This window comes from Gekko japonicus, unplaced genomic scaffold (assembly GCF_001447785.1).
Source record: "Gekko japonicus isolate JY-2015 unplaced genomic scaffold, Gekko_japonicus_V1.1 scaffold1695, whole genome shotgun sequence".
Lineage (NCBI taxonomy): Eukaryota > Metazoa > Chordata > Lepidosauria > Squamata > Gekkonidae > Gekko > Gekko japonicus.
The window spans coordinates 319,451-326,701 of NW_015160263.1; the positions used below are offsets into that span (position 1 = coordinate 319,451).

The 7,251-nt window shown below is 46.5% G+C and overlaps 1 protein-coding gene across 2 annotated transcripts in view; it reads right to left on the bottom strand.

The window, feature by feature from the left end:
- LOC107113578 (C-type lectin domain family 2 member D-like) overlaps positions 1-5,336 on the bottom strand; it is a 37,624-nt gene extending 32,288 nt beyond the window's left edge. For both annotated transcript variants that reach the window (XM_015414929.1, XM_015414936.1), the window contains exon 1: positions 5,261-5,336. The gene's annotated coding sequence lies outside the window, so the exon portion shown is untranslated. The remainder of the gene's footprint in view (positions 1-5,260) is intronic.
- Between the last annotated feature and the right edge of the window lie 1,915 nt (positions 5,337-7,251).

A 7,251-nucleotide genomic window follows, 5' to 3' on the forward strand; every position in this document is an offset into this window, starting at 1 on the left:
TTGATGTTATTTGCTAAGGCTTTGAGCCAATGCAATAAAGTTTACTGGCACTGGCCATATTCAAATTGAATCCAACTGACATTTTTGACTGTATAGCAGATGGTTCGCACTTGCATGGCATGGAAGTCATGGAGACACACTCTCAAAGGGGTTAATTCCATCCAGATAAAGGAAGCCCGGGACTTTCCTGGAATAAAGTAGGAAAAACTCTGGCTAGTTGCCTGGTAACTGCTGCCATATTCTGACGTTGCTTCCAGCTTAGGACAGAATGGCTTATTCCAAGAAATACAGAGCTGCATCCCCATGACACCTTCTTTGCAAGTTCTCCTCATTCTCCTGTGTAATGCAATAAAGACTGCATCTGTCTTTCTCATGCCCTATTGTCTTGATGGCATATTGTTGTGTGTGGTCCCACCTCACGTCCCATAACATGAAGAAATCAGGAAACAGGGCTTTACTCCTGGTGTCATCATGGGACTGCCATTATCAGGGACAACCCCGTGTTTCTCTTAATCTATAGCTCTGTCTTTAATCAGCAGCTTCTTGGCCTTAACAGCTTCTGGGTCACATCTGTTCTGCCTACGTTAATTTTAGTGAGATGCGCTTCCAGGAAAGAACTCCCCACCTTTTCATTAGGAAGGATCACCATAGAGTGAATTATTGAAGTCATCAGCAGCTGGAATGTGAAAGTGGAGGACTAACATCTGGGATGTCCCCCCAACATCCCCATGAACAGATAGTCCTGTGAGCTCCTGACAGATGCTGCAGTATTTAGTGAAACTTTGTTTTATGTGGGGAGAACATACTAATGGATTGGTGCATCACAGCAACTGTCTTTAATTTTAAAATGTGATCGATTTTAATTGTCAACCTCTTTGTGGGTCCATCTGACTGAGAAGTGGAACATAAATTCATCAAATAAGTACCACTCAGTGTGGCAGTGATACACTAGGGATGCTCTTATAAGGGGGGACAGACAAAGTGGCCTTGTACTAGGTCACACTAGGTGGTTCGTCTAGTTCAGTATTGCCTACTTGGACTGGCAGTGGCTGTGCAGGAAGGAAACTTTCCTAGCGCTTACTAGCCAGGTTCCTTTTAAGTGACCATGCTGGGAAAACTCTATTTATTTAAAACTCTATGCAAAACTCTGTGCAAAATTCCATTTATTTACAACATTTGTATGCTACCTTTTTACCCAATTAGGGTGCCTCCGAACTATGGCTCCTCCCCTAAAGCCCTTCAATGCTTTCGCTACAACAGCCCTTCAGTACATTCTGAACATGTGGTTTGGTTAGGGTTCAACATCCCAAGGTCATTCAGCTCAGAGCATCTTGGGGTACTCGTGTGTTCAGAAGTGAAGTTGATGGCTGTTGGAGAAAGGGGTCTTTTTGGTAGTGGCCCCTCATCTATGGACTACTCATCTATGGACTACTCCCCCCTTCCAGTGATCCACCTGAATCCTTATTTTCAGAAATAAAAGGCAGCATGTACATGATTGAAAGACATCATGAACACACGATGCCTGGCAGGATGGCAAATCAGGCTGGTAAAAAGGATTTCCATGATAGAAATACAAATGTATTTACCCAGCTGTTAACAGGTGCATAGAAATACAAATGTATTTACACAGCTGTTTTTTAACAGGTGCAACTCTGTCCTGATGCAATAAAACGTGATAATTGCATCCAAGTGATCTCTCTTCCCTGTTCCCCCCCCCCTTTGTCTTTGTCACATAATATTTACTGTTTCAGCTGTTATAAATATTTCCCCACAACCTCTGCCATGGTTATCGTGGAACAGCTGGTGGAGTATATGGAGGCGCATATGGTGCCAGCGTGTCTGATGCCATCAGTCCCTGCTTGGGTATCAAGAAGCTAGTTCCTTCCCGGAAACAACTTGCCCACAGACTTATCATTGCACAGCAGTGACACCAGCCTGCATGCAACAAGAAGAAAGCTTTGGTAGGCTAGATTTAAAAAAACTGGTATCTGCTATCTCTGCTGCAAAACAGCTTGTTATTGGCAGTAAAGTGAAACTCCTCCACAAAGAAATGTTTAGGCATCACATGCCTTCTGCCAGGAAGGGGGGGGGGGATATGCCCCGGATAAGCCGATAATTTATCAGCTCTTGAGGCAGGAAAAAAACCTTCCCCCACACCTTGTGATTTCAACAGCCAAGAGACTCTTCAGCCGCATTCCCTGGCTATCTCCTACACTAAACTGGGAAACTGTCCTTATGACAAAGGGATCTTCAGAGCTGCAAGACAGAATGCAGGACACAATCTTCTGAGACTGGCTTGTGTTGAATCTTTCGAATATTACATTTTATTTTTCTACAAAAAACCCCTCTACCCTTCATGAGTGCGGAGGAAGTCCCTCATATGTGCTAGCATCATCTGCATTACGGTCGTCAGCCTGAAACCCTGACAGAACACCTGATTAGGTGGGAGTGCAGCATATTTAACTATAGCCCTATATGGGGGACACACTCACTGTATACACAGAACATCAGGGAAAAGCAATGAGCCTCTTGCTCAGAGTAAAAGAGGAGAGCGCAAAAGTGGGTTTGAAGCTCAACATCAAAAAAACTAAGATCATGGCATCCAGCCCCATCACTCCTTGGCAAATAGAAGGGGAAGTCGTGGAAGTAGTGACAGACTTCACGTTCCTGGGATCCCAGATCACCGCAGACTGTGACAGCAGTCATGAAATTAAAAGACGCCTGCTCCTTGGGAGGAAAGCGATGGTGAACCTAAACAGCATGATAAAAAGTAGAGACATCACCCTGCCAACAAAAGTCCACATGGTCAAAGCAATGGTATTCCCAGTAGTCATGTATGGCTGCGAGAGTTGGACTATAAGGAAGGCCGAGCGCCGAAGAATAGATTCTTTTGAACTATGGTGCTGGAGGAGACTCTTGAGAGTCCCTTGGACTGCAAGAACAAATCAGTCAATCCTCAAAGAAATCAACCCTGACTGTTCCCTAGAAGGCCAGATAATGAAACTGAAGCTCAAATACTTTGGCCACCAAATGAGAAGGGAGCACTCACTGGAGAAGACCCTGATGCTGGGAAAGATTGAAGGTCAAAGAAGACGTGAACGGCAAAGGATGAGATGGTTAGACAGTGTCATTGATGCAACGAACATGAAGTTGAGCAAACTTCAGAGGACGGCGGAAGACCGGAAGGCCTGGGGTCGCAAAGAGTTGGACTCGACTGTGCGACTGAACAACAACAAACATTATGAAAATGAGTGCTCACAATTGCATTGCATGGAAAGTTGCAGCAAGGTCTGGGTTTATTTATATCCCATGTTTTGACTTTGAAATCCCCCAAGTGGCTTACGACATTTAAAATAATACAAAATTAACTATTTCTTCTCTCTCCCTTCTCATTCCCAATACACTGGATCATGTTCCTGAGTGAATACTAGAGCCCTTCCTCCTTGAGAGCACAGCAAAAAGAAGTCAGAGGCTGCTTTCCCTTTGACATGCAGTATTTTCACTTTCACAATACTTATGTAATCCTTTAATGTGTCCTCAGATAGAGAAACTGGTTTTTAAAATCCTAAAATTCGTTGTTATCTGAGTCATCATTTCTGTTAGGATTACTGGATCCTAAAGTGGAGGGAAAAGGACCTCACACATAGAATAACTATATTCGAGTCCTGTAACACCTTAGAGTGGAACAAAAGCTTCAGGATATTCTCTGAAACACAGAGAATCATTTTACCATAGCACTGAGGAAAAAGCCCTTCTTCCTTAAAAAGCAACTAAAAATTTGAAAAATTGTCCAGGAAGAGCCCCTAATTTAATTGTACACAATGCATTCTATGGATTCTTAAGACCAAACTAAACCTGATCAAGGCAGCCGTTCCCAGGTAGACCCTAGTCACACAGAGGAGTCAAACATTTGAGGTTCCAGCAAATGCTTTCCATTATTCTGATCACTACAGAAATATTCTCCATGATCCAAGATGTCATATTTGTTCCCCAAATGTGGCAGAAGATACCCTTATCTATTAAAATGCCCTATTCATAATAAACAGACAAAAGCAAAATATCAGCCTATACAGGCACAGTTGTCCTGTACCTTGTCCTCAAAAATACCTTTGTGATTACTTTGGCAATGAACTCTATTGCTCCTTGCTAAAACCTCTCTACTAGTCCCAGAGGGAGCAAAACACATGTGGGAAAGGGGGGGGGGGACCCAAAGCAATAGTGAAATAGGGACAAACCAGTGACAAAAATGACAGTGCTGAAGTGGCCCTGAATTCGTGTTTAAATTAAATTCCCCGCAGTCTTTAAAGCACACCATGACCGTCCCCATGAAAGGTTTGTTGCCCAGCCCTCCTTCTCGCTGCAGGAGATCCGCTTCCCCGGGCCTTGCAGGTCAAAAGATCATGTATACATTCGGTCATGCTGTCCGATTAAGGCTGCCAAGGAGTTTTCTTGTAGGCAGCCTGTCTTACACAAGAAGAAGAAGAGTTTGGATTAATACCCTGCCCTTCACTACCCAAAGGTGTCTCAGAGTGGCTTACAAACTCCTTTCCCTTCCCCTCCCCACAGCAGACACCCTGTGAGGTAGGTGGGGCTGAGAGAGCTCTGACAGAAACTGCTCTTTTTCAAGGACAGCTCTTATCAGAACTATGGCTTGCCCAAGGCCATCCAGCCAGGTGCAAGTGGAGGAGTGGGGAATCAAACCCAGTTCTCCCTGGTTAGAGAACGCACACTTAACCACTACACCAAACTGGCTTCTTTTAGACCATTTTAAGGCCAGTCGCTTTTCAGAAGGGCATAATACTGCTTTCGATGTCACTGGAAAGCTGCAAAAATATCCAAGGAACAGACCCGGCTCTCTCTCTCTCTCTCCACCCCACCCCCACCCACCCCAACAGCCCAGGAAGGACCCGGAGGAGGCGGAGGCGTACCCTCCCTTCTGTCGCCTTTCCCTTCCCATCTCTTTTGTCTCCATCTCGCTGGCCGCTACTAGGTTGTAAAGCGACAGGCAGGGAACGGCCCCGTTCTCGGCTGCGCAGCAAGACAGGCATTTGTTAAGAAGATTAAATGTTGTGCCCTGCCTTACGGTCTCTCTCTACGGTTTGCCTGTGGACAGAAGCAAAGCTTTGAGTACAGCTCGGAGGCCTCGTCGCTTGTGATCCGTGTTTTTTTGTGGGGAAGGGGACATTCTTCACGCAATCCTGGGATAGGAACGCCTTCGCGAAAAGCGCCCCCCACCCCAAAAGCCACCCCACCTCCTTACCATGTCTCAGTCACTCGGTCGGATGGCGAAACAGAAAGCGGCTTTTTCGCAGGATAGGAAACAGGCGATCCAACCGAGGTACTCATCATTCCCATTCGCAGCTCGCTCCTCCTCTTCCTCCTCCCTCCCTGCTTGCTGCTAAGCTGATGGTGGGGGCCAGTGCATCAGTTCTAACCTGAAGCACCTTTGTTTCCCGGAGGTCAGAATCCATGAGCTGCAGGTAGTGTTCCCTCTAAGCGGAGTTAGTGTGAGGTAATTCACATTTTTTTAGCCTCCGCTTCACACATTTTTGTCTTAGCCCAGGAAGGATGGCTCCAGAGCAAACTAATTTATGCAGCAGCCAAATCGCTGGCTCCCAAGTTTAATGCCAGTCACTCACAAAGTAGAATTTTGGCTCACAAGACTTAGCTTTTAAGCAGGGCCTCTCCTGTCTTGTGCTTGTTTCTTTTCTGGGCCCATTTTTTCTTTTTTTTCTTTTTGAGGGTGCCTTTCAAATGTGCTGGTGCACACAGTTTTTATTTCCTTTATTTACTAACATGTTTCTCCAGCCTTTCTCACCATTCTGGAGAATGAGCCCTAGGAGGAAAGGCTAAGGGCCTTGGGAATGTTTAGTTTGGAGAAGAGGAGACTGACGGGGGGACATGATTGCTCTCTTTAAATATTTGAAAGGATGTCATTTGGAGGAGGGCAAGGAGTTGTTCCAGTTGGCAGCAGAGGATAGGACCTGAAGTTTAAATTACATGCAGAAAGGTATTGGCTGGATGTTAGGAAAAAAATTTTCAGAGTCAGAGTGGTTCAAAGGCGGAATCAGCTGCCTAGGGAGGTGGTGAGCTCCCCTTCACTGGCAGCTTTAAGAAGAGGCTAGATGAATATTTGTCAAGAGATGCTTTAGGCTGGTCCTGCATTGGGCAGGGGGTTGGACTAGATGGCCCCTTCAGACTCTATGATTCTATGACTGTATGATTTGAGGGTGACTCTGGTGCCTTAACAGTTTCCACAGTGCCTCAGAGCTGCCCATCTCTCAGCCCCCCTCCAGCAGGCCTCTCTGAGAGGGTTAAATGAGTGGGGGACACCTTGACTAGACTGTTGTTCAAACACAGGTCATGTCCAGGAATTGTGTGGTGCACAATAAAAAGCCTTGGGACAGGTATTTCTGTCTTAAGAAAAAAATCCTGTGTTTTATTTAAATGCTGTCTTTGCTCTAATATTGCAATCGTGTGACCTGCTTTTGTAGCGAAGTAATTTGTTGTTTGTACATAAATGCACATGATCATGCCTGGTTAGTATTTGGATGAGTAGGGTTGTCAAGTCGTTGCGGTCGCCGCAGCGGGGGACTCCCGGGCGGCGACTGGAAATGACGTTAGGACACCGGGCACGCTGGGGGCGGGGCCACAACCATCGGAGGGAAAACTCTATGGTTTTCTCTCAGATGGTCGTGGCCCCGCCCCCAGCGTGCTCGGCATCCTAACGTCACTTCCTGGTGACGCGCACGTTGGGGTGGGGTTCCCCCCGGGGCCCGATCCGCCGGCGGCAGGGAACAGGCCTCTGGGGTAGGGGTTTCCCTGCCCCCCGGGGGGACTTGGCAGCCCTATGGATGAGGGGGACCACCAAGGAAGTCCAGGGTCATGATGCGGAGACATGAAATGGCAAATCACCTCTGAATGTCTCTTTGTCTTGAAAACCCTACGAGGGGGCCATATGTCAGCTGCAACTTGATTTCACATTCTACCACCACCACCACCACCACATACATTCAGATAGACACACCGTGAAATTAAGCATTCTGGGGGGGGGGGGTTGTTCCAACCCAGATATGTGTAGAATGCCAGCTAATAAGTGTGTGAAAAAAGCTACCCCCCTTCATTCTTCAAATTATTATTTCGTGGCCAAAATGGGGTCGTTAACCTGGCACGTGCAGTGCCAGTTAACACACACAGGCAAGGCACTCAGTTGAATGGCGGGGGGGGGGGGGGAGAGATCTAGAGGACAGA